A 22,055-nucleotide genomic window follows, 5' to 3' on the forward strand; every position below is an offset into this window, starting at 1 on the left:
TACGTGCTCGCGGAGCAAGCTGTGAGCAGCAAGGCGCGAGCACGGAGCAGCGCGAGCATGCTACCCCCACTACCGGACCAAAGCGGTGAGGGGGAGAGTCACGTGGGGCACACAACAGTTGCCGCCAGTCAATGTAAATCCGCGGCCACCTGCAGGGATATCACTCACGAATTATTACTGCGACAAATGAAACAAATAAAGGAGAATGTACACGTGCCACATAATTTTATTAGCTTAGTGTATGCCTTTACATTCGTATTAATTTGTGAACTGTTACACAATAAAAGGTGTCACTGAAGTGTGGATTTCTCGGTTATCTTGTACGTTTTGCCCTTTACAATTGCATCTACGTTCGGAGTAATTGTTCTTTTGCATTGTAGGCACAGCGTGCAATTTAAATTTCGATTAGATAATGCGTTTCTCAGGCGCGTCTTGTTACATTTCATTGCAGAGCACAGTTGTTCACAAACATACGTGGAACCGAACATTGATATTATTGTAGCCGCCAGTTTGTGCAAACGAGGAAATCTATCCTGAGGGAAGTGTCTGTAGAATTCCAAAATGTTTTTCTTGTTCTGAAATTTGTCTCTGTATTCTCTGTCACACTGCAGGTCAATAATTTCTAGTTGCAGCTCAGGACGAATCTCTTCAATATTCGCTGAATATGGAGAGGAGAACAGATCAGAATCACTGTCTAGTGCTGTCAGATCTTGAAAGCGTTGATCAAATTCTTCCTTAAGGGCAACTAAACTATGTGAATAACGTTCACAGTCTTTGTGAACATCTTGCATGGATAATAATTTAGGAAAATGAGCTAGATTTCCTGTTTCCAGCTGACTCACCCAAAGTGTCAATTTCATTTTAAAAGCTCGTATTCGATCTATGAAATGAGTAATTAGCAGATCTTTACCTTGTAGTGAAATGTTCAAAGCATTCAGATGGCTAGTTAAATCTGCTAAGAACGCGAGATCACATTTCCATGAAGACTCTTTCAATTCAGGAACACACATGTTATTTATTTCCATGAACATATTAATCTTATCTAATAGGCAAGAAAATCGATTTAATAATTCGCCACGACTAAGCCAGCAGACCTCGCAGTATTAAAGCAGGCTACCATACTGGCTTTCTACATCCTCAAGAAAGCTTTTAAATTGCCTGTGTTGTAGCCCATGCTTCCTTATATAATTGGTTGTACGAACAACAACACTCATCACATTTTTTAGAGCGATACTCTTTGCACATAATTTTTCCTGGTGGATCACACAGTGAACGCCCCTTATTTCAGTCGGCACGGTCAGTTTTTGCATTTTCTCCTTAAACAGCGCAACGAAAGCTGATTTTTTCCCTGTCATCGCTGGTGCACTGTCTGTAGACACTGAAACTAAAGAATTCCACGGCCATCCTATATTTTCAACACTTTCTTCAACACTACTTAAAATATCACCTCCGGTTGTAGTGTTCTTCATGGCTACTACATCGAGGAGCTCCTCCCTCACCTGAAGATCTCTATTAACACCTCTAATAAATATGGCAAGCTGTGCTATTCCAGTGATATAAACACTTTCGTCCAGAGCTAGAGAACACGCCATAAAATCTTTACAGATATTTGCAAGCTGGCTCTGGACGTCGTCTGCCATGTCCTGTATGCGACACATAATGGTCATGTTAGATAATGGCACAATCCGAAACTGTTCAACTTGAGATGGACACAAATGTTCCGCTGCAACTACCAAACATTCTTTTATTAAATCGCCATCAGTGAAGGGGCGCAGGGCTTTTGCTAAAAGCAAAGCAATTTTGTAACTCACTCTGAGAGCTGCCTCAGTTGATTTTTCTTCGTCGTCCAGATCTTCTTCGGATAGCTTCCATTTAAGTTTAATAACTTCCTGTGCACGATCTGGTCCATCACATTATCCACTTCCGTGGTCTTTCGCGTGGTACGACATAATGTCGCTGCAAATTAAATTTCCTAAAAGAGTTCAGCGTTTTGTGACATACTAAACATTTTGGAACACCATCTTTTTCTGTAAATCGATACAATTCATCCCAATGGGAGTTGAACTGCGAAAGCATGGTTGGGGTTACACAACGGCGACTTGACATGATTCTTAACCAGCGAAGTGGCTGTTATCTGAGCTGATCGTAGTACTTTAAACGTTACACAGTCGGCGCGAATTCAATAGGCACGCTGAGGCCCTATTCAAACGTGCGCGCGCATTTCCCCTCCCTCCCCTCCCTCACTACTCCGCGACCTTGCACCTGCTCGCGAGCACCTGCCGGAGCAGACGCGAGTACTTGCGCGCAAAACCGGCCAGTTGTTAAGCCCTGATATAAACGCTTCGTTATGTAGCGACTGGACCACTCCTTGTGATTATTGCGGGTATGTCCTCCATTTGTCTGCATAAGTGTTCCGTTGTGAAAACACGCATGTATAATACGGTAGAAAGGGCCGAGAATTAGGCTGTTCTTAAAGTTTTTCATAAATTTTTAAGGTAATCGGCTTTGAAGTTTTCCCAGCCACTTATGTAAAACAGTTGATGCTTAAACCCATCTCGTACGTGTTGCGCAGTCGGTAGCGTAAAGGAATGATTTCTTCCCAGTATAATTTTTTTTTTTCGTTCAACATGAAATACCAACATTTCGTACTTATAAAATTCATCGCCATTTTTTATGAATAACGCACACCTTCTTGTTTCTAATTTATATTGGACGCGAAATTCCTGTTTTCATTTCAAATACAAATTCTTAATTATCATTGGTTAATGAAAGACTTCTAAGAGTTGCTTAAATTAAGAACCCAGAACAACTCAATTTTTAAGGGAATAAAGAAAAACCAAATACTCTTTATTTGAACTATGTCCATCGTTTTATACCACAGAGGTAAATAAGTATCGTAGAAACATGAAGAACAATCATTTTCACAGCATCGAGCACATGACACAAATGCTGCATTTTTACATTTGCTGCTGTATCATTACAATATGAACCCAACAGAATTGATCTGGAGCCAAGTTGCGGGATTTGGCCCGAGAAGTAACAAGACCGTTAAGCTGCCAGACGTACTGGAAGTAAAGCACGCAGCTTTTTCACATGTCACTGCTGAACGCTGGCGGGATATACAGTAGAACAACCCGTCATAAAAGAATAAGAGAAAATGCGGCGCCTAGTTGGCTTCGTGGATTCTGTTGTTGATAGGCTCGTTACCAACGTAGCAGGTGACATTTCCAGAACTGAAATGTATTTCTTGGATTCGGATAAGGAAGGAGCTAAGAGATTACCTTCAGTGGCTTCAACAGCACGGTGAAATCCCTGCAGTATGTTTTTGTATTACACACAGCTCACTCACAAAAATTATCCTATGCTTAAGTTAAAAATTTTCATCACTCTTGTTTGTAATTAGATTACTATGACAGGTGAGGACGAGTGCAATTAATGCTTTCCTTCTGGTCACCTAAAAAGCGCGCGATAGTGATGGAGTTTCTACGAATATTATTTCATTCTCTTTAAAAATTAAATGACATTCGAAGCTATATTTTTTCTTTGCTAGTCTCTTTTTACGTCTGAACTGCAACTGCTCACATCATTGCAGGTTAGTTGGACTCCTGGCTGGCCAGTGCTGTCCAAGTTAAATGCGCCGGTAAAGCTGTTGTCCCATATTATCGCTCAGTTTATGTGCGTGTGACACAGCGTGAAATGTATTCTTATGATCGTACTTAACTGTACTGGTCACAGCTTGGCTTCCGCTCCACGTGAAACGAAATCCAATGAGATTCAAGCAAACGCGGAAGAATACATGGCGTATTGTTTACATCAGGTTTATTCTTATGCTGAACCGAGTACAGCATATGGAGGGAATTAAAAACTTGTCAGACCATCCACTTTTACGTCGCTTAAAGTAGATACCGTGACGGTTCCTTGAAAAGGACACGACCGATTTTCTTAGTTGTCGTCACATTATTTTATTCTTTGTTTATTTTCCTTCTGATGGAAACTACAGCTTCGTTCGCAGTGTTTGCTCAATGTTGGAGCCCTGCAACAGATTTGTACCTGACGGAGTCGAGGTTTCGACGGCGCCTGCTCGTCGCTGAATGGATCACACGCAGACCACTCCATAGGCTTCCTTTGTCTAGAAATCACAAATTCCTAAGACTGCAATGTGCAAGTGACCATTGTCGCCGGAGAGCTCAGTAACAAACTCTAGTGCTCCCTGACGAGTTCCTCTCCAACCTGCTCTATACTGATGGCCACATGAATGTTAGACACTACCTTGGAGAAGACAATCACACAGCGTGCGTTGTCGGGCAGTATAGCGAACAATCGCAAAATAATTATAATGGGTTAGGGCGCCGTACAGCAATATGCTATCTCATCTCCTACGCGCTGCATGCTGTAACCCCGACATCAGGGAGGTCTTAGAGCACTAGGCCTGTCCCTCCATCATGCAACTCAACGTGTTATATTTCACTAGGAGACTGGCTGGGCAAGGGAGAGACCGGCACCGCTTCTTCCATGACCTGCAAAACTGCTGACATGTCTCCCGTCGTTCATATTTGGGGCATGGTTGACTGTCAGCTTATTCATAAAACACTTCCATCATCTACTGTTGATTGATTTTAGGCCCTCGTACAAATCACATGGATGAATATATTTATGACATGACTTCATTATATGATTTTTAGGAGCTCTGTTTGCAAAACGTATATGGTACCAAGCTCACATCACTCAAATGTGTGTTGCAGCTTTTACAACTGTTGGTGCATGAAGTTGAAGTCAGTCTCATATAAAGGAAATGAGCGGTTGGTGTAGATGATTAGAACCACATTACTATCCTGGGAAACGTTCCAATGGAAGTGGCTTGTCGTTGCCTTCCTCCAACATCTTACGAAGTATAAAGAACGTACCTGTGTGGTGTGGGTGAATGTGGCAAATGTTTGTGCAGTGTAGGGTCGTGTTTATGTCGTTCCAAACGAATGGAAAGAAAAGGACGAAATTCTCACTCATTTCGAACAGCATCAAGGGTACTACCGAGCTTCGCGTCCCCATCCGACGGACAGATCTTCTATCAACAGTATCACATGGGCTCCTTCCATGAGACATTGCACAGAGGTTTGAAATTTATCCAGGGCATTAGTGCAATATTTTATAATGAGGAATTGTACGTCATCAGCAGTTTTCCACTCGCCGACCAAATACTTGCGATGAAAATTGCTGCCATCGGCAACATTCGAACTGGTAACATCTGAGTCGTGCGCGCAAACACAGGCGTGCATTAGCGATTTCGGCTATGGAGGCGGTTAGCTTCGTAAGAATATTGTTATTTTGCTTGCAGATTGAGAACTAGTTTTATTTTATTTTTCTGCCACCTGATCCATATACTTTTGTTATCGAAGAGGCTACGTTTTAATGTACACTCCTGGAAATTGAAATAAGAACACCGTGAATTCATTGTCCCAGGAAGGGGAAACTTTATCGACACATTCCTTGGGTCAGATACATCACATGATCACACTGACAGAACCACAGGCACATAGACACAGGCAACACAGCATGCACAATGTCGGTACTAGTACAGTGTATATCCACCTTTCGCAGCAATGCAGGCTGCTATTCTCCCATGGAGACGATCGTAGAGATGCTGGATGTAGTCCTGTGGAACGGCTTGCCATGCCATTTCCACCTGGCGCCTCAGTTGGACCAGCGTTCGTGCTGGACGTGAAGACCGCGTGAGACGACGCTTCATCCAGTCCCAAACATGCTCAATGGGGGACAGATCCGGAGATCTTGCTGGCCAGGGTAGTTGACTTACACCTTCTAGAGCACGTTGGGTGGCACGGGATACATGCGGACGTGCATTGTCCTGTTGGAACAGCAAGTTCCCTTGCCGGTCTAGGAATGGTAGAACGATGGGTTCGATGACGGTTTGGATGTACCGTGCACTATTCAGTGTCCCCTCGACGATCACCAGTGGTGTACGGCCAGTGTAGGAGATCGCTCCCCACACCATGATGCCGGGTGTTGGCCCTGTGTGCCTCGGTCGTAGGCAGTCCTGATTGTGGCGCTCACCTGCACGGCGCCAAACACGCATACGACCATCATTGGCACCAAGGCAGAAGCGACTCTCATCGCTGAAGACGACACGTCTCCATTCGTCCCTCCATTCACGCCTGTCGCGACACCACTGGAGGCGGGCTGCACGATGTTGGGGCGTGAGCGGAAGACGGCCTAACGGTGTGCGGGACCGTAGCCCAGCTTCATGGAGACGGTTGCGAATGGTCCTCGCCGATACCCCAGGAGCAACAGTGTCCCTAATTTGCTGGGAAGTGGCGGTGTGGTCCCCTACGGCACTGCGTAGGATCCGACGGTCTTGGCGTGCATCCGTGCGTCGCTGCGGTCCGGTCCCAGGTCGACGGGCACGTGCACCTTCCGCCGACCACTGGCGACAACATCGATGTACTGTGGAGACCTCACGCCCCACGTGTTGAGCAATTCGGCGGTACGTCCACCCGGCCTCCCGCATGCCCACTATACGCCCTCGCTCAAAGTCCGTCAACTGCACATACGGTTCACGTCCACGCTGTCGCGGCATGCTACCAGTGTTAAAGACTGCGATGGAGCTCCGTATGCCACGGCAAACTGGCTGACACTGACGGCGGCGGTGCACAAATGCTGCGCAGCTAGCGCCGTTCGACGGCCAACACCGCGGTTCCTGGTGTGTCCGCTGTGCCGTGCGTGTGATCATTGCTTGTACAGCCCTCTCGCAGTGTCTGGAGCAAGTATGGTGGGTCTGACACACCGGTGTCAATGTGTTCTTTTTTCCATTTCCAGGAGTGTATTTTTCAAAAGATATTCCAAATGCCATTATGTATAAAATAATCACAATCTTCTGGTTTCCAGCCTAACCGCTGGTTTAAACCAAGGGCTCAAACGCTTCTGTTACGATCTTGGATATAGATTTCTTGACCTCACTACCAAGTTGAGAGTTGTAGGGCCTTGTGTAATAGTTAGGGCGTGCGCTACACACAGAAAGAGGAGCCAGGGAAATCCGTTCACAGACTCAATGACCAATTATGTGTCATATTCATAGGGGAGCATATATCAGCTACATTAATTACGTAGGATAATATTTTTCCTTGCAGGTAAAAAAGAAAAAACGTGTGTGTGTGAAACATTTGTTAATTGCATGACGGTAAAAGGAAATGTGCCATCATTTGTCTTACTTATTAATTAATTTTTATTTGTGATAATGACTATGCACTATTAAAACAGAAAGCTGCTGATACCTAAAGCCAATGTCAATGAAACTTTTATTCTGATTGGAATATTTGCCACAAATTTAGGCTGGACATCAGTGGCAGCGGAGTATTTACTAATGTAAAAAATTAGGTGACATGAAGTAAGATTATTACAGAAACCGAAAGCGAAGCCATCTGGATGAAGATAAACTTCGAAGTTGGGTGTAGCATAGTAATCGAATGCTTTGAAAGACCACCTGCTTCCAGGGCTTTGGCAACAAATACATCAAGATAAGCCTGGAGAACAGAGCTCGTAAACTGCTTGATAATATCGTGGTAATAGGGGAAGATTTAAATTTACCAACTATATGCCGAAAAGGTATCAGATAGATTATATAATGGTAAGACAGAGATTTAGGAACCAGGTCTTAAATTGTAAGACATTTCCAGGGGCAGATGTGGACTCTGACCACAATCTATTGGTTATGACCTGTAGATTAAAACTGAAGAAACTGCAAAAAGGTGGGAATTTAAGGAGATGGGACCTGGATAAACTGACTAAACCAGAGGTTGTACAGAGTTTTAGGGAGAGCATAAGGGAACAATTGACAGGAATGGGGGAAAGAAATACAGTAGAAGAAGAATGGGTAGCTTTGAGGGATGAAGTAGTGAAGGCAGCAAAGGATCAAGTAGGTAAAAAGACGAGGGCGAGTAGAAATCCTTGGGTAACAGAAGAAATATTGAATTTAATTGATGAAAGGAGAAAATATAAAAATGCAGTTAATGAAGCAGGCAAAAAGGAATACAAACGTCTCAAAAATGAGATCGACAGGAAGTGCAAAATGGCTAAGCAGGCATGGCTAGAGGACAAATGTAAGGATGTAGAGGCTTATCTCACTAGGGGTAAGATAGATAGTGCCTACAGGAAAATTAAAGAGACCTTTGGAGATAAGAGAACCACTTGTATGAACATCAAGAGCTCAGATGGAAACCCAGTTCTAAGCAAAGAAGGGAAAGCAGAAAGGTGGAAGGAGTATATAGAGGGACTATACAAGGGCGATGTACTTGAGGACAATATTATGGAAATGGAAGAGGATGTAGATGAAGATGAAATGGGAGATACGATACTGCGTGAAGAATTTGACAGAGCACTGAAAGACCTGAGTCGAAACAAGGCCCCCGGAGTAGACAACATTCCATTGGAACTACTGACGGCCTTGGGAGAGCCAGTCCTGCAAAACTCTACCATCTGGTGAGCAAGATGTATGAAACAGGCGAAATACCCTCAGACTTCAAGAAGAATATAATAATTCCAATCCCAAAGAAAGCAGGTGTGTCAGATGTAAGAATTACCGAACAATCAGTTTAATAAGCCACAGCTGCAAAATACTAACACGAATTCTTTACAGACGAATGGAAAAACTAGTAGAAGCCGATCTCGGGGAAGATCAGTTTGGATTCCGTAGAAATACTGGAACACGTGAGGCAATACTGACCTTACGACTTATCTTAGAAGAAAGATTAAGGAAAGGCAAACCTACGTTTCTAGCATTTGTAGACTTAGAGAAAGCTTTTGACAATGTTGACTGGAATACTCTCTTTCAAATTCTAAAGCTGGCAGGGGTAAAATACAGGGAGCGAAAGGCTATTTACAATTTGTACAGAAACCAGATGGCAGTTATAAGAGTCGAGGGACATGAAACGGAAGCAGTGGTTGGGAAGGCAGTGAGACAGGGTTGTAGCCTCTCCCCGATGTTATTCAATCTGTATATTGAGCAAGCAGTAAAGGAAACAAAAGAAAAATTCGGAGTAGGTATTAAAATCCATGGAGAAGAAATAAAAACCTTGAGGTTTGCCGATGACATTGTAATTCTGTCAGAGACAGCAAAGGACCTGGAAGAGCAGTTGAACGGAATGGACAGTGTCTTGAAAGGAGGATATAAGATGAACATCAACAAAAGCAAAACGAGGATAATGGAATGTAGTCGAATTAAGTCGGGTGATGCTGAGGGAATTAGATTAGGAAATGAGACACTTAAAGTAGTAAAGGAGTTTTGCTATTTGGGGAGCAAAATAACTGATGATGGTCGAAGTAGAGAGGATATAAAATGTAGACTGGCAATGGCAAGGAAAGCGTTTCTGAAGAAGAGAAATTTGTTAACATCTAGTATAGATTTAAGTGTCAGGAAGACATTTTTGAAAGTATTAGTATGGAGTGTAACCATGTATGGAAGTGAAACATGGACGGTAAATAGTTTGGACAAGAAAAGAATAGAAGCTTTCGAAATGTGGTGCTACAGAAGAATGCTGAAGATTAGATGGGTAGATCACATAACTAATGAGGAAGTATTGAATAGGATTGGGGAGAAGAGAAGTTTGTGGCACAACTTGACCAGAAGAAGGGATCGGTTGGTAGGACATGTTCTGAGGCATCAAGGGATCACCAATTTAATATTGGAGGGCAGCGTGGAGGGTAAAAATCGTAGAGGGAGACCAAGAGATGAATACACTAAGCAGATTCAGAAGGATGTAGGTTGCAGTAGGTACTGGGAGATGAAGAAGCTTGCACAGGATAGAGTAGCATGGAGAGCTGCATCAAACCAGTCTCAGGACTGAAGACCACAACAACAAACAACATGCCGAAAATCACATGACTGGAGCAGCGAGCATGGACAGGGATTCGTGTGAAATCATTCAAAACTTTTTATCTAAAAATTGGCTCCAGCATGAAGTGCACTTAATCGTAGCCTCAAAGCTATAGATCTACGTTTGGCTAACTGACAAGAGCTTTGCGATTCACTTAATGTCGAGCAGACAAACAGTGACTACAGGGCTGTAGTAGCATCAGGTACGACAAATGTCAAATGGAAGGACAGCACGTTACATCCATGTTTGAGTGTACGATAATGTTATCAACCCCTTGTTACGGGGAAGAATGAAAGAAATTGGGCTGCTCTATAACTTTGTTTAAGGTAAAGCAAATTTTTAGTTAGGAGTATCCTCTGAAGCCTAAAAATAGAACTTCAGGCGCTAGTTATGCCACTGTTGGTCTTCCACAGGGATCAATGTTAACCTCACTATTATTTACTGCTACACTTGAACAAATAAGGAGAGCAATGAGTTCAGCTACGTCCCAGTAACATGCACGGGGTCAACTGAAGAATGGGGTACAACCCGTCGGCTTTTATCAATGACGTCATAGTTTACTCATAGATATTAATTTCTTTATTTTCGAGCCATAGATAATAAATCGGGTATCTGCTGTGGATAAGCGCCATCATTGTAAATTTAAATGTATGAATATGGTTTAAAAGACACCGCTAGACATTGCGTTAGCTGTTTTTCGTTTGCATTCATTTAAATAATTGGTACTTTCCAATCCGTTTGCTACTTAATTTAGTTATTAGTGAGTTTGAGATAATTTGGAAGAATAGTTTTTCATTTAGAAGAATTTTTACTTTTTGATTTTCGTTTGTGGATATGTATTTATCTGTTCCCATGAATATGGAAGACTTAAAGCAGGCTTTGGGCGTAGACATGATGGCATCCATTCGATTTTTGCAAATGTGTGGCCTTCTTGTTGATTACGTTCGACATCGTGAGTGCAGCGAATATATGCGCCTTATACGTGTGTCTGCTCATCGTAGTCACGATTTTCTCATATGGCTGCGTAGCAAGTATCGACTATGGCGTCAATTAGACAAGGAACATGGCTTGAGAAATCGAAGCTGGCATTGAGAGATATAATAGAAATTACATACTGTTGATCTTTGATGTATCCTGTGTGCTTGTCTGTGCATGAATGTCGTGTGAGTGTACCGTTTTAGAGTGGTATTTATTTTGTAGGTATTTATTTTGTAGGTAAGTTTGTAGGGAATATATAAAGTACATGGGCCTAGGGGGGGGGGGGGGAGAGGAGGAATGTTATAGTCGAAACCGATAAGTCTCATTTTGGCAAAGCCAAGTACAACAGCGGGGAACCTGCTGTGGGGTTATGGGTTTGGAGGGCTGTAATTTCAGGTCCAGTAGTTTTTAAAGTAGTTCCTAATCGAACGAAAAAAGTGTTGGCGAAATTAACTGAAGATCATGTTGCAAAAGGTTCTGTAGTTATTTCCGATGGTTTTTCTTCATGTAGAGATTTGGAGAATGGGGGTTTTCAGCATCTTGTAGTCAATCATGCTACTGAATTCAGATATTCATCAACTAGGGCTTGTACCAATAGTGTAGAAGATTATTGGTCAGCCGTAAAATCCGTTGTAGGGAGGAGGAAACGACGCATTTTGACACTACAGAGCCATTTAGATGAATATTCATGGAGGCGTAGTGTACCCGATACATATTGCCCATTTAAGTGTTTCCTTAAACGTTTTGGGTAAATGCATCCTCTAAAATTTGTTAGTTTCCGTTTGGGATGGGGGGAATGATAATTAAGGAAAAGGGTGGGTGTAGTCGGGATGGTTAAAATATTGATTTAGGTTTTTTGGGGTTGATCTATCATTCTTCACTGTGTTACGTAATTTTCTTCTGTGGATATTTTTGTTATTATTTTAGTTCATATAGTTGATGTGAACGTCTGGGTGTATATGTTCGTATGTATTTGTGTATGTGTGTTTTTTTGTGATGTCTTTCTTGTGTATGCAGGTATGTGATTTTTCTTGAAGTCTTTCAAGGTGAGCTTTGGTCTTTTGCGGAGGAGTTTTCGTATGCTAAGTTCAGTTTTTTATTTTCGTGTTGTACTGAATTTGTCTATTTTGATGTATTTCTTTGTCATATTATATTGTTCTGCGTTAAGTATGCGTTCGTCAGCTTCAGTACCGAATACAAATTTTACAGTTATTCCTCATTTTTCCTTCCCTACTGCTAATATCACTACGTTTTTTTCGGATCTGTATCAGCACTACTGAAGGCGAAAAGACCGACATACGTAAAATTTGTATCCCGCACTTCAGTTGACTTACATAGGTCAAGTGAAGTACGGGGTAGTGGTGCTGTAGGTCAACTGAAGAACAGGATACAAATGTATGTCGCTATTTTTCGCCTTCACTAGCACCTATACAGATCAACTGAATAAAATATTATGTATGTAGGTCCTTTCGACTTCGCTAGTAATAGTATCTACGTTAAGAACAGAATGTTAGTGGTAGCGAAGGCGAAATAAGCAACACCTGTAAAATTTGTATCCCTACTTCAACTGACCTTTATACCTCTACCAAAGAATAGGTTACTAATGATAATGAAAACGAATAAATTGACTTAAGTTAAATTTCTTTCTCGTACTGCAGTTAACCTATACAGATCGACTGAAGTTTCGGATACAATTCATATATATTGCAAACTGAGGTATTCCATGCTACTTCTATTCCCTTTTTTTCTTCATTTTTCACAGAACTACTAGGACTGAAACAAGCGATATGCTTAACATTATGCTGGAAATATGAATGGACGTCGTATATGTCTGCCATCTGTTTTCTCTCTCCTGCGTTCCTTCGTTTAGGAACACTCGTCTTGCTGTTAAATCTGTGTAATATATCATCTCTGACAATTCTGACGTCATTGGTCAAAGCAGACGGGTTGTATCCCATTCTTCAGTAGTCACGATGCACGGTTGGCATCTAAAGGCTTACATCTTCCAGTTCTCAAGACTGTAACACGGCCAGGAGGAAAGAGGGTAGATAAGCAGTACTAATAAAAGTTAGCCTTTAGCACTCGAGACTGTACAGCACTCCCTAGACACAAGACCCAGGTACCTGGTCCTTCCCGCGACGGTTGATCTGCTGCTCTCTACACTACCTGCTACGATGTGTCCTGTAATAACTATTGTCTATCAGGGAGAGGAGCCACTCACACCAGCAATACCAAGTTGATCTGGTAGAATTCACCGTATTCTATTAAACACTCGCACAGGGCGGAGCTACACTTCACAATTAACATTATTCCACAATGAACATTATCAGTATTTGTACTCCAAGTACATGTCCGTTGCGACGTATAAGATTGCTGTCTAAATGATGGTATCCAATGCAAAAACACGGTGCGTAGAACACAAAATGATCACTGTTCAAAGGATGATTTATCAGTCGACGATTGGCACAGTTTTTCCAACAGTACTGAACAATTCAACAGCTTATAACACGAGTGTGCGAGTGACCGACTAGCGGATGCTCCATAAAATTTCGGGTAAGATATACGAACGAGAATGTACCTGCGCTCGTGATATTCAGATAGTCAAAACGATATGTTCATTACTTTTCCGTAACCGCCGTCGCGACGCAGTTGATTGTTGTTCTCCCGACACGACACACGAAACCGAGAAACATCGCCTTTTGGATAAAAATTGATACTGCGTCGTGAGCACTGAAATCAAACGCCAAAACTTGTGTGGCAAACATTTTCAATTACTTCACCATACCTTGTAAGATATTCGCTGCAGTAGGGGGACAAGGGCGGCGTCACTCCAAGTACCGTTATCCAAGATGGCGGCGATGACGTCATCCAAGATGGTGGCCGTGACAGCATCTGATAACGTCATCGAAGATGGCGGACTTTGGCGGGAAAATAGGTCAATTGGGCTACCTCCACTAACCTAACCCCCTCCGCTTCCCTCCCCCAGAAAATAGCGAGAAATTCAAATTCCATCAGGACAATGCAGCACACCTCTACTTACCTAACAAAATGGCGGGAAGATAGGTCACTTGGTCTATCGCTACTTCCCTAAGAAAATGGCAGGAAAGAAAGGACAGTTGGGCTACCTCCACTAACCTTAGTCACCCGAATGCCACCTCATCCTAGGAACTGGCACCAAGTTTGAATTTTGGAAGGAAGACAGGTCAATTAGGCTATCTCTACTAACCTAAGAAAATGGCGGGAAAGAAAGAGCACTTGGGCTACCTCCACTAAGCTAAGTCACCTGACCACCACCTCGTCCTAGGAAATAACAGGGAGAGGACTCGACCTGTGCTAGACATAAGTCTTTGTTTTGCATGTAGTATTTATTTAAACAATTAGAGGCAGTACCACCATCAAGTGTAGTAGCCATGGGGTCCAGAATGCAACTGACCTTGTACACAGTACTGCCACCAGAGGGCCCTGTCATCCATTCCATGACGTAATCCAAGATGGCCACCATGACATCAGATGATGATGCAAGTACCATTATCCAAGATGGAGGGAAACATTGTGTTCACCATGAGATTCAGGCCTAGTACACAGTACTGCCACCAAAGTGCGCCATCATCCCTCTCATCTATTCGACTGCTTTCTCTGTCCCACAATTCTAGAAATCTGCTAGCGATTCTAACAGAACAAGTGTGACATGTAACTGACACATCGCGCATCTAACAAAGTACTCAAGTCACATCACTAAATAAAAGTAAGAACCAAGTCGAACTCTTGGGAAATTCTATAGTGCCTCACAAATATTTATCCTGCTGTTCTGCTCCATGTCACCCACTCACGCACACACACCCTTAACTATTGTACTGCTAACACCATGTTGATATAAAAATTTATGCAAATTAATTAAATCGATATTTTTCACCTGTTTCACATATTGCACCGAAAATTAAACCCTACAAAGTGCCCCTACATACCTTCAAATACGGAAAGACTCTTACTCAATTACACTGCTCCCCCACTGAGGACAGGAGCTTGAATGTTAGACCATGAAACCGATCTCCAACCCAGCAATATATCACCCCTTTTCGTGTCAGTGTAGTAAACATACAATTCGTATTCAGCGTCATACAAAATCATACCTTTTACATCATTCATACATATACCACTGTTGTGTACATAGTTCTGCGTAGTCAGAGCGTACACAATTTTCCCACTAGAGTGCGCCCCACTAAGCACAACAGCGCAGGCGCAGCGCTCGTCCGTCTCCGCACTACGAGATGGCGCTGCCATACAGATGGACTAAATTCTGCTTACGCCGATCCATGTATTAATATGTAACGCAGCCAATGAGATTGCTGCTAACATAGAACCTTTTCTCCTCGCGGATCACACTCGTGCAGTGATACATGAACCAGTCTATAGTCAAGTTTCAGTCTGCGCCTAATAAGATTACCATATTCCTGTACATAGCCATGAAGATAAATGTATAGACACTTTTGTCAAGTATCAGAGATATATGCGAGAATAAGATCAATGTACCAATACCAAAGGAACTTCAGATTGTCAATTGTAAATAGCATCCAGAACCAAGTTAAGTAATTTTTATGCTTGTTATTATTTTAATAAATGTGTGTGAAAATTAATCAAGTTCTGTTTAAAGTTGGTTACCGTCAATCTGCTACTCTAAGCATGCAAGTGGCATTTCTATCGTCTGACGTAACAGCAGAAGATAAACACGCCACGATAAGACCACAAGACACATTGCTGACACTCGCCTACTTCATTAGTGCGACAAGTCAAATAATCTGATGGTGTGTGTACTGAAGGTCTTACAGTACGCACACCACAACCACAAAGACATATAGCACCGTATATACCCCTGCAGAACTAGATATTTCCATGTGAGGTCAGTGGTCATTCAACCCGACAGGTGACCAGAGCACACTCAGTGGACTGAAGTTACTCTCAGAACTGTTCTACAAATTCGGGCTCGTTTGCCCTCGGCACAAGCGTGATACTGTTTCTGGTCAAAACCTGCTTTCTTGCTTTCTCGCTTTTCTACACCCATCGAACGACTCAGGGATTACAAGAACACTTGTATTTTCGCGTGGTTTGCCATAATATTATACCATTTTCGCGGTATTTCTCGATATCAAGCACACGGCAGCATCCTACCAATCTCTCACGCAACATAATTCCCAAGATATAAACTGGAAATTATGTCTCTACATACCTCAAACTTTAGCGAGGTGGAGCGTGCTGTAAACCATAGAGTAATTAGAAACTTAGCCCCTCTGCAAAGACCTTTATGTGAGATCTCGAAACAGATAGAGTAAACTGATATTCCCACTCCCAAATACCGATGTCAGTGATGTAAGAGATTCCAAATCACCCCTATAATTTTCGAAGTCAACTAAGGTGTTTCTCATGTCTAGAGAACTGGGAAACGTGTCTTTCACCAGCTAGATGCACACACCACAATCGAACTTCTCTCAACTAAATAAAGACGCGAAATGTGAAGAAGCAGTCAACTGAACAATTTACGTGGGCGGGAATAATGGCCCAGCACAAACACACCACCATATTGAATATTCTCAAATTTCCATGTGATCACAAAAGCTATCCAACACATACTAAGTATTAGTTCGCTATTCGGTCGTCTAAAGCACAACCCGGTTAAGATGTCTACATTCCTACAATCCAACAGGTGTCTCCATTCAGACAAATCCTACCATTAACAGGAAATGTGAATCATCCCCGCACAGATCACCAGCACTGCATGGCAAGCACACATAGGTAGAATCATCACCCTAAGAAATAAGTCATATATTTATTTTATCCCTATACTTACAACTAAATGTTATGAGCGAAGTCCTCGTTGAATGACATTCGACAGTGAGCAAAGTATTGGAAATACACCCTGTTGACGGCTGTGGCTCTCGAAATAGAAATATCAGTACAGTTCTTATTACTTGACATGCTCTTCCCTTTGCTATGGAAATAGAAACGAGCGTTTGCCATAATTGGCCAGGAGGCCCCTTGCGGGGCAGGTCCAGCCGCCTTGGTGCAGGCCTTATTACATTCGACGCCACCTTGGGCGACGTGCGCGCTGGATGGGGATGAGATGATGTTGAAGACAGCACAACACCCAGTCCCTGAGCGGAGAAAATCTCCGACCCAGACAGTAATCGAACACTGGACCACTGGACCATGGGACGGCAATCCATCACGCTGACCACTCAGCTATCAGTGTGGACTTCCCTTTGCTATCACAGTACTCGACGTCAGATCCATACCTTCCTTATTAATGGACATAGTCATTTCCTTTGCACATGTTGGAACACAAGAACATACTTTATAAGCCTGATGCTCAAGGTGAACCTATCATACACCTCTTACCACTAAGTAAGTATAATATTTCGTCAATAACTGATCGCTGGCGATACGAATTAATACCGAGCAAAAATCAACGGTGGGTGGGCATGTCTCATAAGTACTTCTTGCGAGTGCTACCACCGTGTCTTATAAAAAGATGTTTAATCGTCTTACAAACCACCAGATATTAAAAAAACGTGATCCCAACAACGACTGTATGTTACTATCACAAGCGGTCTTGGTTCTACATGTGCACACAAGTATTCTTGTTAAAAGGTGTTGTGGACTGACAAGACAGCCAGTCCACAGTGACGGGTAACCGAAAGGCACGCGTTTACACACGCCGGCTGGCGTTAGGTCTGAAACAGGATACGTAATGAATGCTATAAAGAAAAGTACGTAGCTGCTGGAATACTTAACTTTAATCCATCATTTGTATACAGCATTCTGGATGATTCAAATGAGACTCTCTCTATAAATGGTTAATGGCGCCTTGCTAGGTCGTAGCCATGGACTTAGCTGAAGGCTATTCTAACTATCTCTCGGCTAATGAGAGAAAGGCTTCGTCAGTGTAGTCGCTAGCAAAGTCGTCGTACAACTGGGGCGAGTGCTAGTCAGTCTCTCTAGACCTGCCGTGTGGTGGCGCTCGGTCTGCAATTACTGACAGTGGCGACACGCGGGTCCGACATGTACTAATGGACCGCGGCCGAGTTAAAGCTATCACCTAGCAAGTGTGGTGTCTGGCGGTGACACCACAAAAGGTATAGTGACTTTATAAGTCCACGTATGGTATTACCTACGAATCACGTGGTCTTTCCATACAAATACCGAGTCGGTGATCGTAGGAGCGTATATTATCAGACCGGCTGTTTGGTTACACGTAACCGACGATGCATCCTCGTCATAAAATCGTTCAATTTTGAAAGTGATTCGGCTAAGGAACGTGGTATGAAACCGCTATCTGCATCCCCCTCACGCCGCCGTCACTAGATATTTCTCCAGTATTTGTAACGTATTCTGTCTCGACACCATGGCAGAGATTCTGCGATATATCCACTGAGTTATAGGGGACGACTGATTGAGAAGGACCACAAACAGTAGTAGATGGTGTGCTGATTGAGGTAATAAGAAATGTACACTAGCTTTTCAGATCTCTAGTGTTACGCTATCTCCTAGAAATGATGTCTATGATTTGGAATCAAGTCTTTCCATTCACCCTGAATTGGATCCTCTAATGATTACAGTCACTAGTGAATAATATTTCTGTTACTCTCATATCTCGAAAAGAGCCACCTTCCTCGAACCTATCTGCTACAGTAAAATTACAACATGGTTTTAGGTAGCCCCTATGCATCTTGCAACTACCACTCAGACTCTAAATTACCGTCCCTCTAGCTTTACACATGTGATTGTTCCAATGTAACCCGGAACTGACAAGGGAACCTCCCCATCGCACCCCCCTCAGATTTAGTTATAAGTTGGCGCAGTGGATAGCCCTTGAAAAACTGAACACAGATCAATCGAGAAAACAGGAAGAATTTATGTGGAACTTTGAAAAAATAAGCAAAATATACAAACTGAGTAGTCCATGGGCAAGATAGGCAACATCATGGCGAGTGTGAACACAGCAGCGCCGTGGTCCCGTGGTTAGCGTGAGCAGCTGCGGAACGAGAGGTCTTTGGTTCAAATCTTCCCTCGAGTGAAACGTTTAACTTTTTATTTTCAGACAATTATCAAAGTTCAGGCACTCACACATAATCAAATTCGCTCTCCAATATTCCAGGATATGTTCAGATTTCCTTGGACATATGCAGGATTTGATGGTCTACACACGGAAAAATTTGAAAACGTTAAAAACATATGTTATGGCAGAGCACATGGAAAACTGTGCGACTGTGAAACTGTTGCATTCATTTGTTGCAGTTTATGTGACAAACTCTTATGTTTTCATCACTTTTTTGGGAGTGATTATCACATCCACAAGAAAACCTAAATCGGGCAAGGTAGAAGAATCTTTTTACCCATTCGCTAAGTGTGCAAGTTAGGTGGGTCGACAACATATTGACGGCATGTGACGCACATGCCGTCACCATTGTCGTATAGAATATATCAGACGTGTTTTCCTGTGGAGGAAGCGGTTGACCTATGACCTTGCGATCAAATGTTTTCGGTTCCCATTGGAGAGGCACGTCCTTTCGTCTACTAATCGCACGGTTTTGCGGTGCGGTCGCAAAACACAGACGCTAAACTTGTTACAGTGAACAGAGACGTCAATGAACGAACGGACAGATCATAACTTTAAAAAAAAAAAAAGTAAATTTTTCACTCGAGGGAAGACTTGTACCAAGGACCTGTCGTTCCGCAGCTTCTCACGCTAACCACGGGACCAGGCGCTCCTGTGTTCATATTAGCCATGATGTTGCCTATCTTGCGCATGGACTACTCAGTTTGTATGTTTTGCTTATTTTTTCATAGTTCCACACAACTGCTTCCTGTTTTCTCGATTGATCTGTGTTCAGTTTTTCAAGGCCTATCCACTGTGCCAACTTATAACTAAGTCTGAGGGGGAGGGGGTGTGCGATGGGGAGGTTCCCTTGTGAGTAAAAGTCGGAAAAAGCTATATCTACAACCTTCTGCGACCCGTGTAGAAACAGGCTAAGCTGCGACAGGACTGTGTTTCGACCATTTGATGGAAACGGGAACTGCAGTATGGTGGAAACCCATACTACATACAAGTTCTACAGTTCCAAATCCATTCAAATCTATCTTCCCAAAATGCTATCTCGTTATTCTGTACCATCCATAATTGAAAACGATCTATAAAAGCTCAAATAACTTCATCTGATAGAGAACTAGGTACGATTTTTACCGCATCTCCCGCTTCCTGTGTATCAAAAACAAATACCACTTGCATGCAGGCACAGAGCATATGTGACAATCCTATTAAATATACAGGTACTGATCAACTGCACAGACCAGTTTAAAGTTCCATCAACTGTACTCTAGGAGAATGATCGTATCCCACGGACTATACTGTAAGTTACACCTATAGCCCTTTCTCGTTGTTTGAAACATTTTTTTTTTTCGTCTCTAACATACACTGTACACTGCCAGACATTTTGTTTTTCTACCACGACCTCAAGGTCTGTGTTAGGTTCTAAACTGACATTAAGACGTTCTGATCCATTGCCTCTTGCAGACAACAAGGACATCCCCCCAAAGTACAGTTATCCAAGACGTCGCACTGTGAGGCGATTGACATCATTCATTAAGACGTTCTGATCCATGGCCTCTCACAGACAACACCACCACAAAGTAAGACAGTTAAGAAGAACAAGAAACATTTGATTTTTATGCATGAAGGTGGTCCAGGCGAATGGAGTTCGACGCATTTTTACGTAAATGAATCAAGCTATCAATTTTAAAGTATTATTCCAGAGTCTAGGATCAGTACCTGGAAGGTATTGATAAGAGAGAACATAAACACACGCACTCCTAAGGCTACAACGTTCTGCACTTAAAACGGTCTATAATGTTAGATCACTTGCGTTTCCTGTCTATCAGTCGTATGGAATGTAGCGCTGTTAATATTCCAATGTAAAAAATAAATTTCAAGCACAGGGTATACATCCTTCTTTCCGGTTTCTCTATGATAAACTATGTTACCGAACCGTAAAACAAAAAATCTACTTCCGTAAAACATCTGCTCTGTGTGATACGAGCACAATATACACTCCTGGAAATTGAAATAAGAACACCGTGAATTCATTGACCCAGGAAGGGGAAACTTTATTGACACATTCCTGGGGTCAGATACATCACATGATCGCACTGACAGAACCACAGGCACATAGACACAGGCAACAGAGCATGCACAATGTCGGCACTAGTACAGTGTATATCCACCTTTCGCAGCAATGCAGGCTGCTATTCTCCCATGGAGACGATCGTAGAGATGCTGGATGTAGTCCTGTGGAACGGCTTGCCATGCCATTTCCACCTGGCGCCTCAGTTGGACCAGCGTTCGTGCTGGACGTGCAGACCGCGTGAGACGACGCTTCATCCAGTCCCAAACATGCTCAATGGGGGACAGATCCGGAGATCTTGCTGGCCAGGGTAGTTGACTTACACCTTCTAGAGCACGTTGGGTGGCACGGGATACATGCGGACGTGCATTGTACTGTTGGAACAGCAAGTTCCCTTGCCGGTCAAGGAATGGTAGAACGATGGGTTCGATGACGGTTTGGATGTACCTTGCACTATTCAGTGTCCCCTCGACGATCACCAGTGGTGTGCGGCCAGTGTAGGAGATCGCTCCCCACACCATGATGCCGGGTGTTGGCCCTGTGTGCCTCGGTCGTATGCAGTCCTGATTGTGGCGCTCACCTGCACGGCGCCAAACACGCATACGACCATCATTGGCACCAAGGCAGAAGCGACTCTCATCGCTGAAGACGACACGTCTCCATTCGTCCCTCCATTCACGCCTGTCGCGACACCACTGGAGGCGGGCTGCACGATGTTGGGGCGTGAGCGGAAGACGGCCTAACGGTGTGCGGGACCGTAGCCCAGCTTCATGGAGACGGTTGCGAATGGTCCTCGCCGATACCCCAGGAGCAACAGTGTCCCTAATTTGCTGGGAAGTGGCGGTGCGGTCCCCTACGGCACTGCGTAGGATCCGACGGTCTTGGCGTGCATCCGTGCGTCGCTGCGGTCCGGTCCCAGGTCGACGGGCATGTGCACCTTCCACCGACCACTGGCGACAACATCGATGTACTGTGGAGACCTCACGCCCCACGTGTTGAGCAATTCGGCGGTACGTCCACCCGG

The sequence above is a fragment of the Schistocerca cancellata genome, chromosome 5 (assembly GCF_023864275.1).
Source record: "Schistocerca cancellata isolate TAMUIC-IGC-003103 chromosome 5, iqSchCanc2.1, whole genome shotgun sequence".
NCBI lineage: Eukaryota > Metazoa > Arthropoda > Insecta > Orthoptera > Acrididae > Schistocerca > Schistocerca cancellata.